The sequence below is a fragment of the Podarcis cretensis genome (assembly GCF_951804945.1).
Source record: "Podarcis cretensis genome assembly, chromosome: 2".
NCBI classification, from domain to species: Eukaryota; Metazoa; Chordata; class Lepidosauria; order Squamata; family Lacertidae; genus Podarcis; species Podarcis cretensis.
In genome coordinates, this window is record NC_137171.1 from 481602 (window position 1) to 504273 (window position 22672).

Sequence of the window (22672 nt, forward strand, 5' to 3'; positions counted from 1 at the left end):
TCTTTTGCAAAGGGATCAAATACTTATTTCACTCATTATAATGCACATCAATCTCTGACTTTTGTCTTCTGGGTTTCTGGGGGTTTTCCTGTTGTTATTCTGTCTCTCACAGCTACAATAAACCTACAATTAAAATTATGGACCGGTCATTTCTTCGTCAGAGGGCAAACGGGCAAATTTAGCAGGGAATCAAATACTTTCCCCCCTCACTGTACATCAGGAACAAAGGGACAGGGAGGAGGTAAAGATCTACATTGGGATCTACTGCCCCTGTGAATCCTCTCGCCTGAGGCAGTCGCCTCACCTTGCCTCATGGGCAGTGGCGTAGCGTGGGGGGTGCAGGGGGGGCCGGCCGCACCGGGCGCAACATCTGGGGGTTAGGGTTAGGGGGCGCAAATCCACGGGTTAGGGGGCGCAAATTACTTGCCTTGCCCCGGGTGCTGACAACCCACGCTACGCCACTGCTCATGGGTGGACTTCTCCTGCCTGACTTGGTGGAAAGGTGCTCCTGAATTACTCCAAATGACTCCGTTTGAGGAGGGATGGTGGTTGTCAGTGTGTCATGTGCAGCATTTTCTCTTTACTTGGAGTTGCATCTTTCTAATGGGGGGCAGGGAGTTGCAGGAAGGGCATGGAAATTTGAGATTACTGTATTTGAAAAATGCTGCATTTGGAGAAGGAGTCTGAACTTGTTTAAGAGCAGGAGGCAGTGTTTAAAGAATGGGCTGGGTTTGTCCAGCCCATAAAGGAGGGAGGCATTGTGATCACACATAACCAGAGCTGGCTTCTTCCCAGTTGGCTGGAATTCTAACAATTTCAGCATTTCTTTGGGGCAAGGAGAAGGTTTCTAGCCTTCCGGATTGGGAGGCAGCGTTTGAATCAAACTGCTTCTTGGCTAGGAGTCCTGGGTTCCTACCTGTGCTCCTAACTCTTCCAGTCATGAAGCCCTGGAGATGGATCCCAGAAATCCTTTTTCTCAACTTCTCAATGGTCTTTCTTCTCAGGGGAACAAGGAACAATTTGTTTCTTGTGAATCATGAGGAGGAATGGGGAGGGCTGAAGGATCTTGATGGAACTTGCGACTGGACTGATAGGTGTCTGCTGTGTATTGTTTTTAAAATTTGTGCTTCAATACCAGAGAGAAATTGTGGGGTACATGATTGTCTTTATATAGTAAGTGTAGAATGGAGTTGGGGTGTAACCTCAGCATTCTTGGAAAAGCGTGTGCCTCTTTCTCCTATTGCCATATCTGAGCACAAACCCCACAAGTGCACTTTAGCACAGCTGTTTGGCCCAATATGGGGAAGTGCTTGGTTTGGTTAATAGCGTGGGGTACTTGAGCAACCAATGCCTCCAGGTCAGCAGCAGCAGCAGCAGCAAACAATTCCAAGTTGTTGTAGGAAAGCTGCCTGCATACTCCAGTGGGATGGGCCACGGCTGGCCATGCTGGCCCTTAGGGGTGTTTCCAAGAGCAATGGGGGATGTCTGTTTTTTCTCTCCATTCAGTGTGGCAGGGTGAGTGACAGAGCTGACACTATGGGGGTGCAGCCAGCCAGCAACTTTTCCTGAACAAACCCTGGCAATGTGAGTGTGAGCCCTGCAAAAGCTCAGTAGTCCTGGTCTCATGGATATTTTTTTCTAAACTAGTTTTTATTGGGGGGTTTTGTGTTACAAAGCAAACAGATAAACAGGGAATGTCTCCACTTTCAATTCATAGTTTTTCACAGGTCATTTACATTTGGTGAGAGACATTTTTGTCATAGCCATCTTGCAGTTGAGGGAAAGGAGAGGTGGAGAGAAAGATTGTTCTTTCCTTCTATTGCCTATTCTTAGTGTGTTTGGGAGGGGTTGTGTCAGCATCACATGGGTAGGTCCTTTGTGTTTTTATTTTTTCTTTATTGATATTGCAAGAGGTTAGGGGTTTCTGAGCTTGGTTAGTCATGTTTAGTAGATTGTGGAGTAGCTCTGTGTGAGGGAGGCCGGCTGGGTTGTTGGGTCACATTAGCCATATGGATTCATATGCTGTTGGAGGGGGTAGATCATTGCTGGTCTCATGTATTTCAGCAAGGCTTTGTGAGAGAGATATTCCAAGTGGACTGTCCCATCCTAATTGGGGATGGTGGAGTGACCTTTTGGATCTTACAACTCAGGGACCAGAATATTTTTTTTTTTTTTATTTGATATCTCACTTTATCACTACCCGAAGGAGTCTCAAAGCGGCTAACATTCTCCTTTCCCTTCCTCCTCCACAACAAACACTCTGTGAGGTGAGTGGGGCTGAGAGACTTCAAAGAAGTGTGACTGGCCCAAGGTCACCCAGCAGCTGCATGTGGAGGAGTGGAGACGCGAACCCGGTTCCCCAGATTACAAGACTACCGCTCTTAACCACTACACCACACTGGCTCACTACACCACACTGGCTACACCACTGAGCTGGCCTCAGATTTGATGCACTGATAGAGGTGATGTTGGTGGTACACTTTACTTCGGCCCCAGATTTCACCACCCTGAACAGTAGGCTTATCCTGAGAGTCAGGGAGCAGCTGTGCAGCCTTATTGTTGAGTCTCCTAGTCTTGTTTGTGAGCACCTCCACCCTTGAGGCTAAGCTGCAAGGTCAGATGTTGCCCAACTGAAAGCAAGGCCAGACAAAAGCCAGGGAAGCATTATTTACCTGTCAGCACTGAGGCTGCCCCACCCCCACCCCGCTCTTTCACTTCCCTGCATTTCAAAGGGATGTGGTAACTATCCCTCCTGCAATTGTTCCTCTCCTCAGCTGAGCTGCTGGCTTATGCAGCCCCTGGGATCCTTTTCAATCCTCTGGGCACAAAACAAAGACACCACATAGGATGCATGCTTTCATACAGAGGGAACCAGGGCCTATATGAGCAGTCAAAGTATCTGGAAGTGAAGTCTGTCTTGTCAACGATGGATAAAGTGAGACCCTAGATGTTTTTATCTGTGGATGAAGATAGACCATAGTTTGTTATTGAAAGAAAGTTGAAAGTGGTTTGAGAAAGGGTTGGTTCCCTGTTCTTTCTTCTGAGTAACCATGGTTAGGATTGCATTATAAGGAACTGGTGATTAAGGCTGCAGTCCCTTACAACTTCACCTGGGAGTAAGCCCAGGTGGATTTCTTCCTTCTGTGAAGGATGGCACTGTAAAACCCGAAAGATAAGCTTTGCAAGCTCTCAGGTCCTAACGAACAAAATAAGCTTTGCACAATGTCAGGTGGTATTAAAATGGACAAAATAGAGGAAATGGACCTACCTCTGTCCTTTGAACACCTTAAAATATAAAAGAATCATAGGATTACAGAGTTAGAAGGGACCCCAAGAGTCATTTAGTCCAGCCCCCTGCAATGCAAGAATCTCTGCTAAAGCATCCATGACAGATGGCCCTCCAACCTCTGCTTAAAAACCTCCAAGGAAAGAGAGTTCACAACCTCCTGAGGGAGACTGTTCCACTGTTGAACGACTCCTACTGTCAGAAGGTTTTTCCTGATGTTTAGTCGGAATCTTTTTTCTTGTAAGTAAAGGTAAAGGTACCCCTGCCCGTACGGGCCAGTCTTGACAGACTCTGGGGTTGTGCGCCCATCTCACTTAAGAGGCCAGGGGCCAGCGCTGTCCGGAGACACTTCCGGGTCACGTGGCCAGCGTGACAAAGCTGCATCTGGCGAGCCAGAGCCGCACACGGAAACGCCGTTTACCTTCCCGCTGGTAAGTGGTCCCTATTTATCTACTTGCACCCGGAGGTGCTTTCGAACTGCTAGGTTGGCAGGCGCTGGGACCGAGCAGCGGGAGCGCACCCCGCCGCAGGGATTCGAACCGCCGACCTTTCGATCGGCAAGTCCTAGGCGCTGAGGCTTTAACCCACAGTGCCACCTGCGTTTTCTTGTAACTTGAAGCTATTGGTTCGAGTCCTGCCCGCCAGAGCAGGAGCAAACAAATTTGCTCCATCTTGATAGCCCTTGAGGTATTTGAAGACGGCTGTCATATCTCCTCCCAGTCTCCTCTTTTCCAGGCTAAACATACCCAGCTCCTTCTACCGTTCCTCAAAAGTCTTGCTTTCTAGACCAATGATCATCTTGGTTGCCCTCTGTCAATATCCTTATATTGTGGTGCCCAGAATAGGACACAGTATTCCAGGTGTGGTCTGACCAAGGCAGAAGAGTGGGATCTTAACACTAGACTTCTGTTGATGCAGCCTAGAATAGCATTAGCTATTTTTTGCTGCTGCATAACACTGTTCACTCAGGTTAAGCTTTGTGGTCCACCAAGACCCCTAGATCTCTTTCACATATACTGCTAGTAAGCCAGGTGTTCCTCATCTTATACAGTGGTATCTCGGGTTACAGATGCTTCAGGTTACAGACGCTTCAGGTTACAGACTCTGCTAACCCAAAAATAGTACCTCGGGTTAAGAACTTTGCTTCAGGATGCGAACAGAAATTGCGCAGTGGCGGTAGCGGGAGGCCCCATTAGCTAAAGTGGTACCTCAGGTTAAGAACAGTTTCAGGTTAAGAACAGACCTCCAGAACAAATTAAGTTTTTAACCCGACATACCACTGTATTTATGCATCTGGTTCTTCCTGCCTAAGTGCAGAACCTGACATTTGTCCCTACTGAAATTCATTTTGTTAGCCTGAGCCCAGTTCTCTAATCTGTTAAAGTCATTTTGAATTCTGATTCTGTCTTCTGCAGCATTAGCCACCCCTCCCAGATTGGTGTCATCTGCAAAGTTGATCAATTCCTTCATCCAAGTCATTTATAAAGATGTTGAACAACAACAGGCCCAGGACTGAACCCTGTGGCACCCCACTTGTCACTTTTCCCCAGGATGACAAGGAACCATTAATGAGTCCTCTTTGGGTTGGGTCAGCTACAAATTCACCTAACCGTTACCTCTTTCAACCCACATTTTACCAGCATCCTCACAAGAATATCATGGTGGACTTCGTCAAAATCTTTACTGAAATCAAGGTACACTATGTCCACAGCATTCCTCTGATCTACCCAGCTGGTAACTCCATCAAAAAAAGAAATGAGATTTGTTTGACATGACTTGTTTTTCAGAAACCCATGCTGGTCTTAGTAATCACAGCATCCTTTCTGAGTGCTCACAGACCGAATGTTGAATTATCTGTTCTAGGACCTTTCCTGGTATCAGTGTCAAGCTCACTGGTCAGTAGTTACTTGGGTCTTCCCTTTCCCCCTTTTTGAAGATGGGGACAGCATTTGCCCACCTCCAGTCAGCAGGGACCTCACCTGTTCTCAAAGAATTCTCAAAGATCATAGACAAAGGCTCTGAAATTACATCTGCAAACTCCTTTAAAACCCTTGGATACAGCTCATCAGGTCCTGGAGATTTTAATTCATTTAAAGTAGCTAGGTGTTCCCTTTCTACCTCTTTTCCTATTTTGGTCTGCAGCTCCCTCTTTCCATCATTTATTCTGTTATCACCTGGTCAGGCATTGCTTTCCTTTTGGGTGAAGACAGAAGCAAAGTAGGTGTTGAGTAGTTCAACCTTCTCTCTGTCACCCAAAAACATTTCTCCACTTTCTCCAAGCAGAGGACCTATCACTTGCTTGTTCTTCCTCTTAGCTAAAGAAATCATTGTTGTTGTTCTTAGCCTCTTTTGCAAGCCTGATCTCATTCTGAGCTTTCTTGTGCTTGAATGACTGTGGATATCAGCTGATCTAGTTGCAATGATTTTCCTTAAGCACAGAGGTCTCAGCCACATCACACATTTAAAGCAATCTTATACCACTTGAGCAGTCCTGGAGAATCCTGGGAGCTGTAGTTGGTTAAGGGTGCTGGGAAGTGCAGCTCTATGAGGCCAGCACCCTTTAGAAGGTGCAGTTCCCAGGATTCTCCATGACCGTTAACAGTGATATAACAGTACTTTAAATATGCTTTGAGAATGTGAGCAGAGCTACCGTGGGGAGGGGGGGGGGAGAAGAGGAAACGGGGACTTCTGAGAAAAACTGGCAGGTGGGTATTTGTTTTTTGTGGTGTACATCCACTCCATAGTCACTGCGGGGGACTCAAGCATCTTTTTAGTGCTGTTTTTACTTGGCAGCTGTGGGGGATTCAGGCAGCATTTCTGCTGGTACCAATTTTTGTTTTGTGGGAAATCTCATCATCTTCTCAGTGATCAAGCCACATATGTCACCACACTAGGAAACAGCAACTTCATTCACAGCTGACATTTTCCGTTGCCAGTCTGAGTGTTGCATGAGCAGTGGCTGCAGTGCCATCATGGGTGCCTTTCTTTTGGAGCATCTGTGAGTCAGAACAAGAGCTCCCCACCTGGAGAAAGCACTGTTCTAGGAGGTCCGAGGCCTCTACAAATTCTGAATCTCCTTGACGGAATCCCTTTTGATGGCATCGTACGCTGGATGTTCAAGGCGTCTGCTGAACACTTTTTTTCTGGCAACTGAAGCATAATAAGTACCGTATTTTTCGCTCTATAAGACGCACCAGACCACAAGACGCACCTAGTTTTTGGAGGCGGAAAACAAGAAAAAAAATATTCTGAATCCCAGAAGCCAGAACAGCAAGAGGAATCGCTGCGCAGTGAAAGCGCACACATTTCCCCTTACTTTTTAGGAGGGAAAAAGTGAGTCTTATAGAGCAAAAAATACGGTATTTTCTGTTCTTGTGTCCTGGTGGTAGCAGAGAGAAGGGTGCAATCCATTCTCTGCAGTATAGGTGAGCTTTGCTTCCTGTGTTCAGTCAGTGGTACCATCAGGGCAGGGTAGGATTATGGGGGCAGAAGGCCAGGAATCCCTTCACCAGACTGAGCAGAAGGGATCAGACGAACCACACTTTGAAATAAGTGAAGCAAGACCTTCAAGGGAGAGGACTGTAAGCCCATGAAGCGCAATGCCAAAATCACATCACTGTGTTCAGCATCAATAGCCACTCATACACCATCCTACACCTGTCTGCATATGCAAATAATAGTGATACTTAGTATTTACATAATGCATTTCAAAGAGTCAGAGTCACCTATGCTGTCTCTGTAGTCTTCACAATAGCCCCACAAAGGGCAGCAGGACTTGCTGTAGGCTGTCTAATGAGTTCATGGCTGAAGTGACATTTGAGCTAGGAACTTCAAGCTTACATTCTGAGCCATCTTCCACATTTTGTATTGGAAATTGTTGCTTTTCCTAAAGCATTGCATAAAATGATTGCCCACATTTCAGAACATTGTTTTACACTTGCAAAAATTGTAACAAACAAATATTTTGAGGTGTTGTGAAGAATTGCCAATGGGCTAGAAAATTAATCTCTTTAAGCCATGGATGAAAGTTGGGCATATTATTATTATTATTATTACTACTACTACTACTAATACTAGGTAAAAGGTACTACTACTACTACTATTACCAACATTACAACATTCCAGCTGTTTTCTACTCAGTCTTCACCAATACTTTATCAAGCTCTGACCAAGCCTTCACCTATGTCTTGAAGGTGCAAGACCCCTCAGTTAGCAGAAGCATATGCTGCAAAGTTTTGCATCTCAGATTCCAAGTAAGGAATAGCATGTTTGAATACTCCCCCATATAAAAAGACTTCTGCATACAGAACACTTTCAGTATACCTAAAGTCCTTTGCTTATTAGGGGTTACCCCACATTTTCTTCAGAAAATTGCTTTGCACAGGTAACTACCATAGAGTTAACAAAAAAATTCAAAAGTGGGGGGTCCGTGACTTGGTTCTTGAAAAATAGGGGTCCTTGGTAATTAGGTAATTAGGAAACACTGCCCTAAACAACAGCCCAAGTTGCAAATGAAGCTTTTCAAGGCTTAAGATGATGCTGAGAGATCAAGCTGATATGCAAAGGGGATTGGTTGAAACAATGGCAACCCTGATCTGTGTCTACTCCAAGCCAAATAACTCCACATTCCACCTGACTCCACGTTTCACCTCCCCCACCCCCCAAATAAATCCTCCCTCCTTTCTTTTGCAGCTACAGTAGTATCTCAGTTTAAGAACGATCCGGTTTAAGAACTATTTGGTTTACAAACTCTTGCAAAACTGGAAATAGTGTCTTGGTTTGTGAACTTTACCTTGGTCTAAGAACGGAATCTGAATGGTAGAAGGGCACCGGCGGTGGGAGGCCTCATGAGGGAAAGCGTGCCTTGGTTTAAGAACGGTTTTGGTTTAAGAACGGACTTCTGGAACGGATTAAGTTTGTAAACAGGGTACCACTGTAGTTTGAAGAGAAGCAGGAAGAACTTAGAGCTGTGCTTCTTTAAGGAAGACTGTTTTTCTGCATTGTATTTTTCAAGTGCGTGGACTGGTTTGCAGAGTGCAGGAAACAGCTAGCAGAGTTCCTTATCACATTGCTGCTGGTGTTCTCAGCGCTGTGTGGGGAACAGGTCTGGTGGCCAAGTGCAAAAGGGACCAGCCCTGTCCCTTCCCCAGTTGTGTAGCAGAGGAGATTTCAGCAGGGGAAGCTTGTTGAAGCCCAAGTGGGGAACTGCTGTGGTGCTCAGATCCTACTTCTGGGGATCCCATGGGCACCTGGATGGCCATTGTGAGAACACGATGCTGGGACGAGAGAGGCCTTTGGTCTGACCTGGCAGGAGTGCCCTTAAGTGCTAAAGGCGCAGGAGCCCCTGTCCTCCTTTGGGCTTCCCTAGGAACAGGAGGCATCATGCAAGCAATTTTTAAAACCTGACATTGCAGAGATGTTTTTTAATCTAAAGCATAGCTGGTGAGAAGCCAATCTGAATCTTGCTCTTCCCCCGCCTTTTCATTTTTATCATCTATGCCAAACTGCCGTGTTTGCATTATTCTTGGAAATACAAGGCATCTTGGCTGCAGATATGTAGGCATCGCAGGAGTTGCCAGCCATGTTCAGAAGACGAAGAAAAAGGCGGCTTCATTCTGTAAAAGCTCAGGGACTGCTCCTTGCACATGTTGCATGTGCTGTGCTAGCTTGGTTGGCTTAGCACAAATGTGTGGGCTCTGGGAGAAAAGATGATGACTGCTTCATTTCTTCCAATTGCACACACAATGCTGGTGCTTCTCAGCCACAGGGACCACCATGGTCAAAATGAAAGCATCCTTTATGTTGGGTCTCGGGGGATCAGGGGCACTTGAGCATCACTCTCTGCTCTCAAACCAAGTGCTGCATGAATACAAATGTAGGGTGTTCTATTTTTCTAGAATGCCTCCCTTGTTCTCTTAGAATGGCAAGGGCACCCACCTGAGAGGTGCTGGAACTGAGTTCCTGTGAGTTCCGGCTGAAAAAAGCCCTGGGCATGATTCAAGAAAGTTCTTGGGTGTGTAGAACAAGGGCCAATCATGTAACAAGACTCCCCACTTTGGTACAGGCCCTGCACTCCCTAGATCTACTCTAGAGGGGGATCCCCAGGAGAGTTTAAGGGGGCACTCAGGAGGCATGAGGGAGAGAGTAGGAAACTCACTGTGTGAGTGAAACTCACTTTCTATGCACATACCTCACTCAGCACTACATTGAATTTTGGCTGTTATGACTTGATTGCATAGTCAATTGTTACACTTTTGACAAAGCAGATGAGGATTCTGACTATGAGTTGTATCAATGCTCAGAGTAGACCAATTGAAGCTAATGGACCTGGCTACGTTAAGTTCATTAATTTCAGTGTGTCTACTCTAAGACCAACACTGGATACGGTTCTATGTGTCTGCACCGATCATTGCCCAAGCATTCCTCAGGCAGACCTTCAATGAGCCTCTTAACATCACTAAGCCCAGAGCAATGTGAGACCCTTATTAAAACCCTAGTTAGGTTTTCTCCTTGATACACAGAAATGAGGAGGAAGAATCCTAAGTGTGAGACTTTGACATAGGAGAAGCTGAGAGGATAAGCTGATAACAAGCAGCAGAGAAAGAAAACATAGAGCCGTGATCAGTAACCAACGGCCTGTGGACCAAATGCAGCCTGGTGGGGGTCACCACCTGAGTTTCTGGCTCCTAAGCAAGGGAGGGGGAGAAATGTAAGAAGCAGAAGCCGTGGGACTTTCTGTGGTGATGGTGTAGCCTTCCCTCTCTGGTCCATCCCCAGAGAGAACCAAGGAAGGCTCTGTAGAAAAATGGGTGTTTACTCAGGGTGTCACGCCAGAGTAGGTGCTGATGCTCTCGGGGGTGGGAGGTGGGGTTATGGGACTCACAAAGGCATCTGTGCAGTAACTGCTGTTCTCGGGTATACTTTGGGGGTGGGGCATCAGCAGGTAGCAACAGAGAAATCAGCTCAAACACTTCCTCTTTTAAAACTTGAGTGGCAACTTTGAATTACTAATACCTATTGTCATCACCTTTGGCAAATATACAATGACTATTTAAAACACACACCTCATATCTCCCTATGACAGTTTCTGGTACTGATTATAAGGAGTGAGATTATAGGACTGCTGCGTTCACTCCCCAGTGCTTAGTGATGGGTAGGTCCTAGAGTGGAAATATTATTTCCCTGAAACGATTAAAATGAACTCCATCCATCCCATGGCGATAGTTGGCATCTGGAATGTTTGATCATCTTTCCTGGGTGAGACTGTCAAGTAAAACACCCAGACCTGCTCAGGGACTCTGCCGTTGTAATGTCAGGATCTGAAGGCAACACAAGGAACTGCAATGTGTGGATGTGCCTTCAGGAGTCCCCGGCCCAGCCTGGCCACATGACAGCCAAAGAAGCCTCTTTTGCACTGGAGGTCCTTGTGATCCGATGCCAATCAGCTGTGGGCTACATATCCCAAGCCAAAGCCTTAAGTGGCAGACTTGCCTGATGAATTTCTACTAGCAGAGAGGTGGGGAAACTTTTATCAGTCCAAGGGCCACATTCCCTTCAGAGAGACCTTTTGGGGGGCCACATGTCAGTAGTGGGTGGAACAATTTCTGCACAAACACAAGCATCTCACTATCCTCCACCCAGAAAAGCAAAGAGGCCCTGTCAGAGTTCATGGATGTGTTTCCACCAGGCAAAACCATGCAATTTGAGGGTCATGCCAGCGAGAGGCATGGCCTGGGGAGAGAGGGTGGGCCTGAGAGGGAGTTCAGAGGACCAGACAGGAAAGGGCCACAGTTGAAGGGGCCCCAGGCCCGAGATCCCCCCCTTCTACACCAGCACCTGGAAAATGGGGCTGACCTACATAGCTGCATATGTTTATAGCAATGGCTGGGCCAGGGTCCACAGACTTGGGCTTTTGAAGTTCTATCTACACACATGCACGTTTGCTGTGGGGTCAGCAAACACTCAGCAAATACATTTGTTCTTCAAACTATAGATCTGCCCACATTCTCTCACACACAAAGGCAGAAATTCAGCATGGTGCTATGGCAATTGTTCCATCAGTGCAAGAATGATTACTCCTCTCCCCCTGCCATGTGCAGGTTCTCCTGAACTCCTCCCCTGAGCTCATTTGGAGGATGGGGGAGGAAGCCCCTTTTTGCTAGTGGAAGTCCTTCAGCTTCCCTCCTCCCCCAGTCATCCTGGTGCTGCTGTGGTCCCCCCAAGCTAAGCCATGGTTTGGCTCAGTGCTACTTCCAAGTCCAAGCTCATAGTTTGTCTCCCCCAGACAAACCATAAGTAGCAAGCCAACAGCAAACCTTGGCTGCAGCTTGTGGCTTGTATAGAGTGAGACAAACCCTAAGCTCAGGTTTAGATGTACAGTAACACGAAGCCAAGAGGGACACAGGTGGCGCTGTGGGTTAAAGCCTCAGCGCCTAGGACTTGCCGATCGAAAGGTTGGCGGTTCGAATCCCTGCAGCGGGGTGCACTCCCGCTGCTCGGTCCCAGCGCCTGCCAACCTAGCAGTTCGAAAGCACCTCCGGGTGCAAGTAGATAAATAGGGACCGCTTACCAGCGGGAAGGTAAACGGCGTTTCCGTGTGCGGCTCTGGCTCTGGCCAGAGCAGCTTCGTCACGCTGGCCACGTGACCCGGAAGTGTCTCCGGACAGCGCTGGCCCCTGGCCTCTTAAGTGAGATGGGCGCACAACCCCAGAGTCTGTCAAGACTGGCCCGTATGGGCAGGGGTACCTTTACCTTTACCTTAACACGAAGCCAAGCCATGGCTAATTCTAGATAGTGTGGGAGCAGGACAAGGGGAGGAATGGAGCAGACATGATTTTTATTGTGCACACCCTCACACTTGCACATTCACATTTGGCCATGGATTGGCTCAGTCTTGCATGCAAACCTGGTTGTAGCTTGCACAGCTGGAACAGGAAAAGTATGGTTGGGTCAAATCAGTCATGGCCATGAAACAGGGCATAGTCAGAAAAAGGATCTTATTCTTGCCTTGAAGGTCTATTTCTCCATCCCTCTTCAGATGGAAATACACTAGGGAGCAGAAATCTGACTCACCCAGCTGTCCTTCCTTCCATTCAGGGTTGTAACATACAGTAGCTCTCCAATAAGCATAATTGGGATTAAGAAGACGGCCAGATGGTGCGTGATTTATGGAACCATGCTGCATCAATAGGAGTATAGCATCTAGATCAAGGGAAGTAATAGTGCCACTGTATTCTGCTCTGGTCAGACCTCACCTGGAGTACTGTGTCCAGTTCTGGGCACCACAGTTCAAGAAGGACACTGACAAACTGGAACGTGTCCAGAGGAGGGCAACCAAAATGGTCAAGGGCCTGGAAACGATGCCTTATGAGGAACGGCTAAGGGAGCTGGGCGTGTTTAGCCTGGAGAAGAGGAGGTTAAGGGGTGATAAAATAGCCATGTTCAAATATATAAAAGGATGTCACATAGAGGAGGGAGAAAGGTTGTTTTCTGTTGCTCCAGAGAAGCGGACACGGAGCAATGGATCCAAACTACAAGAAAGAAGATTCCACCTAAACATTAGGAAGAACTTCCTGACAGTAAGAGCTGTTCGACAGTGGAATTTGCTGCCAAGGAGTGTGGTGGAGTCTCCTTCTTTGGAGGTCTTTAAGCAGAGGCTTGACAACCATATGTCAGGAGTGCTCTGATGGTGCTTTCTGCTTGGCAGGGGGTTGGACTCGATGGCCCTTGTAGTCTATTCCAACTCTATGATTCTATGATTCTATGAAACCAATCCCCAGTTCTTGGATGGTCAGAGCAGAGTGCAAAGTTTGTTTTAAAACCAAATGCTGCCACCTCACCCATCCAACTGCTCTTTCCACATTCCAGCACAGACCCTGCTGTGCTGGCTGTTGCTGCTGCCATTGTTATGATGTCACGGGCCTCTTTTCTCTTTTGCTAAGGGAAGGAGCTGCTGGCTCAGGGCCCTGCACCCTACCCTGTGGGCTCCCGGCACAGCCCCATGCAAGGGAGAGTTTCATGGTTGAATCCAGCCCTTTCTACTTATTTTTTACTTTCCTGGCACTCCAAGGTTGTCTGCAGTCTGAACCACACAACTCAAGCGCATGGCTTCCCCCAAAGAACCCTGGCTGGGAGCAGCAGTTTACCTCTCGCAGGGCTGCAATCCCCAACACCTTCCATAAACTACACTTCCCAGGATTTCTGGGTGGCAGCGGAAAGCAATGTGTTTTAAATGGGTGGTGTGAGCTGAGTGCATCAAGCGGTAGTTTGGTGTAAGGTGTGAAGGATTTGAGCGGTGACCTGAAAGGCGAAGTTTGGTGGGCTTTCTCCATGCTTCAGTGGTGCCAGGGATGAAGAGGCCTAGCTGTGTTCTTCTTTCAAGGAAGAAGAGTGGCACTTGCCAGAGCCTCCCTTCTCTGGGCCCAGGTGATGGAGGCGGCTTCTGCTTTCTTTCTCCTGTGCCCTTAAGTGGCCTTGTTCATGTTATGGAACAAGGATGGGGAATCTGTGGCCCCCACGGTTGTCAGACTCTAGTTCCCATCAGCTACAGCCAGAATGTGAGTTGTCGTAGTGGTGACTGGTGCCCTTTAGAAGTGGAAGAGTGAAAGGCAGGGAGACCAACAGAGAATCACAGAATTGTAGAGTTGGAAGGGACCCTGAGGATCATCTAGGCCAACCTTCTGCAATGCAGGAATCTCAAAGCATTCATGACACGTGGCCATCCAACTTCTGCTTAAAAACCTCCAATGAAGGAGAATCTCCCACCTTTCAAGGGAACCTGTTCCCAGGGGCGGAGGAAGGGGTGTGTGGTGGGGGCGGGGCACCCCGGGTGTCACCACTCAGGGGGGTGACAAAATGCCAGGCGGCACACACCATGGGGCCTGCAGCACACCTGAACCACACATCTATCCTGGGAGAGATGTGGTGGCTTGAGTGCCCGCAGGCTCTGCACTGCCCAGAAAGCCCACCCACTGCTGTAGGGCGGCTGAGTGGGTGGAGGCAGGGAGACTCCTCAGTGGCCCCGTGGAGCATCCTGCCCCACCTGGACCTGCCCCTGGGCACCCAGTTGGCTTGCTCTGCTGCTGCCTGTTTCACTGTCGAATAGCTCTTATCATCAGAAAGTTCTTCCTGATGTTGAGTTGGAATCTCCTTTCTTGTAAGCCAAGAAGCCATTGCTTTGGGTCCTGCCCCCTGGAACAGCAGAAAACAAGCTTATTCCCTCTTCCACGTGATAGCCCTTGAGATATTTGAAGATGGCTCTCCTCTCTTCTCTCAGACTCCCCTCTTCCAGGCTAAACCTACCCAGCTCCCTGCATCGTTCTTCATAAGGCTTGGTTTCCAGACCTAGGGAGAACCAGAACCAACAACAGGCACAGCCACTCATTTGAGTTTTGCCCCCCCCCCCACCCTGAGTTCTGCAGGGCAATATGGAAATGAAGGAGGAAGGAGCTGGCGGGCAGTGCTGCCCCCTGAACCTGGGGCAGCCAGGAAGGGGCTGGCTAAGGGCAGGTTGTGGGGGGTGGAGCAGTGCCCTCTGGGCCCTGATGGAGCAGCCTCTACCAGCTGCAGTCCAATGTTATCTGGAGGACCAGCAGGGAAAAGCTGTTGCGGGATTCGCTGCCTCAGGGCCCCAAATAACTTGACCAGCCTTGGATGGTATAATCTAATTCTTATTTATTTGCCTTCATTCGCTTCTATGTGACTTACAATGATAAAGGATACATAATATAAACTAGTAGCGTGCATTTAACTTGTGCACATTCAGCTTTTCACATTGGGCAAAAAAATTAAAAAAATTAAAAAGGTGGTGGGAAGGGGGGTGTCCATGGAAAAGGACTTTGGCAACCCCCCCCCCCGCCTCTGAGCCCAATGTGCTTGGACTCTACACCATGCTGACGTTATGAGTTACCCCCAGAATGTGACCCCCGTGTAAGTTAACCGTCGCTTATACATCAGTAAAAGAAGATTATTGACTAAAAATACTCATCCTGTAGTAACATGGAAGCTACAAACCACACCAGGGCATCAACACACGGTACAACTCCAGTTAAGAGCCAACTGTCTGGGTCAACAGGCCCGTTTTTCCCTGGCGCCCAAAAGTTGATCATGACGGCATGAGGCACATCTCTGTAGGGCAGCTTTTCCCAGCCTTGGATCCTCAGGCACTGTTGGACTGCAACTTCCATCAGCCCAGCCAGCATGGCCTAGTGGCCAGGGATTGTAGTCCAGCAGCATCTTGGGACCCAAGGCTGGGCAAGGCTGCTCTAGGGAGAGCATTCCACAGCTGAGGAGCCACCGCTGAGCAGGCCTGGTCTTGTGTTGCCTCTCTCAGCACCCCTTTTGGAGGTGCACACAAAGAAGGGCCTCCAAGGATAATTGCAGCATCAGGGTAGGTTCCTGTGAGGAGAGGCAGTTCCTAAGGTCCCTAAGGACTTTATAGGTCAAAACAAGCACTTGGAATGCAGCAGCTTGGCATGGGGGGAGGGGGTCATTTGCTGTTCTCCTTCAGTCAACCAAATAGTCCTATCCTAATAAATTGAAGGCAAACAAAAATGAAGCTCTCCAAATTCCACAGTTGGGCAGTACCTTTATTAGGACCAGGCAAATGTCACAAAATAAGCGAGGAGCAGTCCTCTTCTACAGAACTCTCTGTCAGGCAAGACAGGTAGTTATGCAAATCTGTTCATGGATGTGGAAAAGCCTGGGGAAGCTAAGGTTGATTCTCATTGTCATCAGACACTTGATAGCAATTTTCATGTACACATCTCAGGTAAATTCATCTTCAAATGAACTCTGCGACTCGGGAAATCCTTTTCATTATGCAGTTTAGGTTCTCTGGTTAGGGAAAGGAACTTGCTCAAGAGCAGTCCACAAAGCCACGACTGAAATCAAGGCTGGATGGCTTTGCAAGAGGATTAGACACATGCATGGAGGAGAAGCCTCTCAATGGCAGCTACGTTCTGCCTCCCCTCAAGGAGGCCAGTGGCTGGGAATCTCTAGTGGGCAGAGTTGCTGCTGCTGTGCTCAGATCCTGCTTTCAGGCTTCCCTTGGGCATCTGGTTGGCAACTCTGAGAAGAGGATGCTGGACTAGTTAGGTCTCTGGCCTGATCCAGTAGGCTCTTCTTGTGTTCTTAAGTCAGCTCTTCCCAGTCGGTGTACTTCTGGGCAGGTCTCGAAAATCATTTAGAAACCAAACCACTAAACACTGGTATCCAGACACTAGTTGAAAACAAACAAATATCTGAACTGAATTTGCACATGGGACATCTCACTAGGAGATGGAAAGAAGGGAGCTGCTGGGTTTGGCACATTGTTTTTGATCTTCCTCTCATTTGTTTGCTGTGTTGTGTTATTTCCCAGTTACAGAATGTACTTTGCCTACCTAATTAGTTCATCAAGCAACTTGGCTGAGAAAGCCAGGTGCCAAGGGAAATAATCTGCAACCAAACAAACACTGGCTTTGGGATGGCAAAGCCCTTTCAGGGGTTTCCTGTTACTCAGCATGAATGCGTTGACTCCCTGACAGAGGAGAGAAAGGGAAGAAGCAAATGCACCACACCAGGGTTAAGAGAGAAGATTACAGCAGCTTGTCCTTACTCCAAGCCGCAGTGGTTCTCAACCTGTGGGTCCCCAGATGTTGTTGGACTACAACTCCCATCATCCCTGACCTCTGGCCTTGCTAGCTAGGGGTGATGGGAGTTGTAGTTCAACAACATCTGGGGACCCACAGGTTGAGAAAGGCTGCTCCAAGGGACTTTGCTAGGGTACCAAATACAAGGCTCCTGGATCTTTAATAGGCTGCTAAGACATCCTAAGACATTAGGGACACAGGTGGCGCTGTGGGTTAAAGCCTCAGCGCCTAGGGCTTGCCGATCGAAAGGTCGGCGGTTCGAATCCCTGTGGCGGGGTGCGCTCCCGCTGCTCGGTCCCAGCGCCTGCCAACCTAGCGGTTCGAAAGCACCTCTGGGTGCAAGTAGATAAATAGGGACCGCTTACCAGCGGGAAGGTAAACGGCGTTTCCGTGTGCGGCTCTGGCTCGCCAGAGCAGCGATGTCACGCTGGCCACGTGACCCGGAAGTGTCTCCGGACAGCACTGGCCCCTGGCCTCTTAAGTGAGATGGGCGCACAACCCCAGAGTCTGTCAAGACTGGCCCGTACGGGCAGGGGTACCTTTACCTTTACCTAAGACATCCTAGTCATGCTGGCCACATGACCCAGAAGCTGTACGCCGGCTCCCTCGGCCAATAAAGCGAGATGAACAGTGCAACCCCAGAGTCGGTCACAACTGGACCTAATGGTCAGGGGTCCCTTTACTTAAGACATCCTACATTTAAAGCACATGACTCCACCAGAGAATCCTGGGAACCAGAGTACCCCTCACAGAGGTACACATCCCAGCACCCTTAACAAGCTGCATTTGTAAATGCATTTTGAAGGTATGGTACATATGCTGCCATCGTCATGTAGAGAGGGAATTTCAGGCAGCGCATAGCTAAACTGTGGGTGTTCATGGATTTCTCAGTCCTGCTCAGGTTTCTGTTCAGACCAAGCAAGAAGAAAACAGAAATTGGTAGCCTATTTTCTCACAAGTAAGTTTCCACTGCAGTAAATGCGAATACACTTTTGCAAGTGTTTCAGCAGCTGAGATAGTAGACTGCAGTGATACCATTCTAGGACTTAATTGTCTGGAATGGGTAAGCAACTGGCAACCCAAGGGCTCATTTTAGCTTCCACACAAGCAGTCTTCTACAGCAACAAGTGGGTTCAGGATTGGGCCAGGGAGCAGTTCATGCCTCACGACAGGAGGGAGTTATGACCACTGTCTCGAAAGAGCTGCAGACAGTTCTGAATTCGGACACCTTGGCCTCAGCTTTCCTTGCTCTGGTGACCTCCTTCCTAGACTCCTGCCATGTGCTCCACTTGGGACTGCCCTTGAAGATACCTCAGAGGCTGCAGCTACTGCAGAAACTGGCTGCTAGGTTGGTAAATGGGGCAGCTTGATGGGACCATGTGTCACCAGTCCCAAAAGTTCAGCGCTGGCTGCCAGTGAGCTACCAGGCCCAATTCAAGGGGCTCATATTGGCATACAAGGACCTAAATTGCTTGGGACCAAGTACCTAAAAGAGTGCATGCCCCAGTGTCCCCAATAAGCATCAGAAAACCTCTGGGTGCTGCCCAGTTGGTGTGGATTCATGACAGGGCCCTCCAGGTAGCATTTCCTCACTGGCAAAATGTCCTCCCCGGGGCAATGCATCCGTCCCTATCTTTCGCTTTCATGAGGCACTTGAAACAACAGATTCTGTTCCTGACAATCTTGAAATTATGAGCTGTAAGTGTATGTGGACATTTTACATATTTTTAGTTGTTTTTAATTATCTTTAATTGTTTTTAAATGTCTTAAATGTATTTTTTTATTCTTAGTTTTAATTATATTGTTGCTTTCTGTTGGTGTTTGCAGACCTGGGTTCCTTTTGGAGAAAAGGCGGGGTAGTAATTTAATAACACAATTAAAGAAACAAAGTCCTTTAGAAGAAGCCTCCCTTTACTGGGACCCTCACTCTGTCAGAAAGGGCGCTTTAACTCCTTCTCTTCCCCTCACTTGTGACCATGCAGAAGAGTTTCTATCAACATAGCACCACCCGGCTCCTTGCTGCTGTTCCCATGGGAGGGAAGGAGTTAAAGAGCCCTTTGCCTGTTCAATATGTGGAGCCAATCCTGCCCAAACCTTTGACCCACTAGGCAGCCCCAACTGTGCTCCTGGTTCAATTAGTTCGTGATCTGATTGGAAGAGGCTCCTGATACTGGCAGGGAAAACAGGAGAGGAAGCTTTTCACATTTTGGAGGTGAGCATCCCTCCTGCTCCTCCCCCCCCCCATGCCATGTCTTCTTCTATTGTGAGCTTGAGGGCAGGGGCAATCTCTGCTCTATAAACTCTAGAATTAACCCTTGTGGCAGGCCGGGTGTTGCCCGATTTCAGCCTGCTCCATCCCTGACCACTGAGAAGGCTGGCAAGGCTCATGGGAGCAGAGTCTGACCATGTCTGGTGGCCGCAGGTTCCCTCTCTGTGTGCTAAGGTCAGCCCCCTGTGCCTTGGGAGTGGCTGTTGGAGTAGTTGGCGTGGTGACTGAAAGAACAGAGTCCCGCATCTTGGAGGGGGTTTCAGCAGGTGATGCTCCTCATGTTCTGCAGTGCTGTGCCATTACACTCCCATTCAGTACAGTTAACTGTACAAGGCCCCGTCTTCCCTATCCCTTTGAAGCAGTTTCATGCCACTTTAAAAGAGTCCTGGCTTTTCCAGGGACTGTTGTTGGTTAAGGCTGCTGAGAGTTGTCAGCAAACTTGGGAATCTTGGGGAGAAGCCATGGCTGTTTAAAGTGGTATGATGCTGCTTTAAAGGTTTAGTACAGATGGGGCCCAAGAGTGAAGGTTTTTATTTGGCTGTTCTCTTGTCAGATGGAGGCTTCCATGCTCCTGCTCTCCGTCCTAGGGCCGGAGGGAGCAGGCAGCCTGTAGACACAACTGTCCATAAGAAAAGCCTCTTTCTTGTCCTTGTTGCATTGGGGATATTTGGAGGAGAGGTCATGTCTATCTGGTAGGGGATTAACTGATCCTCCAGGGACAAAGACTCAGTTATTCATCCCATTTGGCCCCAGATGTTGTTTGCTGCAAGGATGTTATCTGCCTAGCCAACAAGAGCTGCAAAACTCAATTTAAGGGTTCTCAGACCTGGTGTGAGTTTAAACTGTTCCCAGGGATAGCCCTCATATTCTGGGCCGATCCTTTCTCGGTGCTTTTCTCAGAATAGCTTTGGGATTTATTTACCAACTTTGTTATTGGTGGAACTGGCATTCTTGTGATGTCAGCCTCATATCATTGTTATATGTCCCTCTGAGGATCTTGCTAGATGTCAGCCCTAGAATATGGTAAGTATGCTTCTAGGCATTAAGGGACATGGGTGGTGTTGTGGTCTAAACCACTGAGCCTAGGGCTTGCCGATCAGAAGGTCAGCGGTTCGAATCCTTGCAATGGGGTGAGCTCCCATTGCTCAGTCCCAGCTCCTGTCAACCTAGCAGTTTGAAAGCACCCCCCAAAAAAGTACAAGTAGATAAATAGGTACTGCTCCAGCAGGAAGGTAAATGGCATTTCCGAGCGCTGCTCTGATTTTGATGTTCCATTACGCCAGAAGCGGCTTAGTCATGCTGGCCACAAAACCCAGAAAAACTGTCTGTGGAGCGGACAAACACTGGCTCCCCTGGCCTGTAAAACGAGCTGAGCACCGCAACCCCAGAGACGTCTGTGACTGGACTTAACTGTTAGGGGTCCTTTACCTTTAACTTTATGCTTCTATGCATGTGCAGAAGGCATTTGGTTATCACTGAATTTGTAGTTCATATACAGTCTGCCAGAATTTGTAGTTCATACACAGACCAGCCCTCAGGAATTAACTGCAGGCTACTTCAGAGTAGCTGTTGTTTTTTAAAAAATTAAAGCCTTATCTTGTGGGTGCCTTTCAGCATCTTACAGTAAAAGTAAGGATGAGATACTGACCTATTTTACAGGGTTGCTGTGAAGGTAGCTGTGTGTGTGTGTATGTGTGTGTTTGTGTGTGGAGAGAGAGGGAGAGGGAGAGGGAGGGAGGGAGAGAGAGAGAGAGAGAGAGAGAGAGAGAGAGAGAAGTTATTCCAACACTTACAGTACATTTGATAATAGTGGTTGAAGATTGTTGTTATTATTATTATTATTATTATTATTATTATTATTATTATTATTAGCATGGCCCTCATCTTGCCACAGGTGTGCAGTGCGGGGGGGGGCTGGTGTTGTGCACCCCTTGAGGGCTGAAGTGTGTGTCAGTGGGCAATTGGCATGTGGGAGTGTGTGCCTCCACCCAAGGGTGTCACCAAGGATGGCCCCTTCACATGTGGCATCAGAAAAAAAGAAAGGGGTGCCCTCAGATGACTGTTCTGGATTTGATTCCCTGACCTTGGAAACCCCAGCGGTTGAGGGCCAAGGCTTCTCTGTGACAAGGCCATGGATTGGGACCAGGCAAACTGGAACTGGGCTCCCTTCTTGGATTATTATGGAATGCTCAGCAGCAAAATAATAGCAGGTTAGACTATAAAAAGTTCACTGGGATTCCAGTTCTGCTCCACATTAGTTAATCTGGACCTAACTGCTACGCTCCGTATACAGAATCTCCAGTTCATCCATAAGCCTAGCTAGAGACTAAAATGTGGGTCTAAGACACTTATCCAGCTGGAATTCTACACCCCCAGCAGCGGCCTTGCTTGCTCTCTCCGATTCTGCTAACCCTGGACGGAATGATGGACGTTGCATTGCCAGTTAGGGCAGTTGCAGATGCATTTAAAATGCCACAAATTAGTACTGACTCTAACAGACTGGAATGAGGAGTTTTGTATTGTTAGCTGTTAAGGCTTGTGATGTGCTTAATTGTTGTTGTTTTTTTAATCACATTGAATAGATTTCTTTAAAGCCCAAGAATTAGAGGCCCCTCTCTCTTGTCTCTTTTTAACGTAAATGCCCATGGCCAATCTGTGAATGGTCAAGCCCAGATAAAATGCTCATAACACAAAATGATCTTTTTTCCTTTCCTTTCTTTTTTGGGGGTGTTTATAGTTAGGGCTGCTTAGCTGAGTTACGACTCACTATGCTGGAACTCAAAACACTTGGGGTGAATCACAGCAATCCATAAATAGGTTTAGTCAGCATCCTTGGCTTTGAGCCAGTTGGGTCCAAACTGATTTACAAGTGGAGGGGGCAGGCCTTGCACCCACATTTTCATATTTCTGCTTTGTTGATCAGTCTAAATGATATGCGGTATTTCTGATAAAAGGAATCAACTGTTCAGCACGGTTTGGAATCCATGTACAGGATCAGAGAAATGGTTTTGTGCTCAAACAGCATTCAAAAGTCTCCTTTTTACACTATTTCCTGAAACTTAAGACGCAGGTGGCGCTGTGGGTTAAACCACAGGGCCTAGGACTTGTTGATCAGGTCAGCGATTCGAATCCCCACGATGGGGTGAGCTCCTGTTGCTTGGTCCCAGCTCCTGCCCACCTAGCAGTTCGAAAGCACGTCAAAGTGCAAGTAGATAAATAGGTACCGCTCCGTCGGGAAGGTAAACGGCGTTTCCTTGCGCTGCTCTGGTTTGCCACATGACCCGGCCACATGTACGCCAGCTCCCTTGGCCAATATAAAGCGAGATGAGCGCCACAACCCCAGAGTCATCCACGGCTGGACCTAATGGTCAGGGGTCCCTTTACCTTTAAGATGTATGGGGGCTGAGGAACCTCATGAGGATGGGTTCAACAGAAGATGTAAATACAGAACAGAATAATGTATACTTGGCCATCTTCCATTCATGG

General features: G+C 48.0%; 1 protein-coding gene across 3 annotated transcripts in view; it reads left to right on the forward strand.

The window, feature by feature from the left end:
- The window catches only part of LPAR2 (lysophosphatidic acid receptor 2), a 57531-nt gene that overhangs the window by 15055 nt on the left and 19804 nt on the right, over positions 1 to 22672 (forward strand). The window lies entirely within an intron of this gene.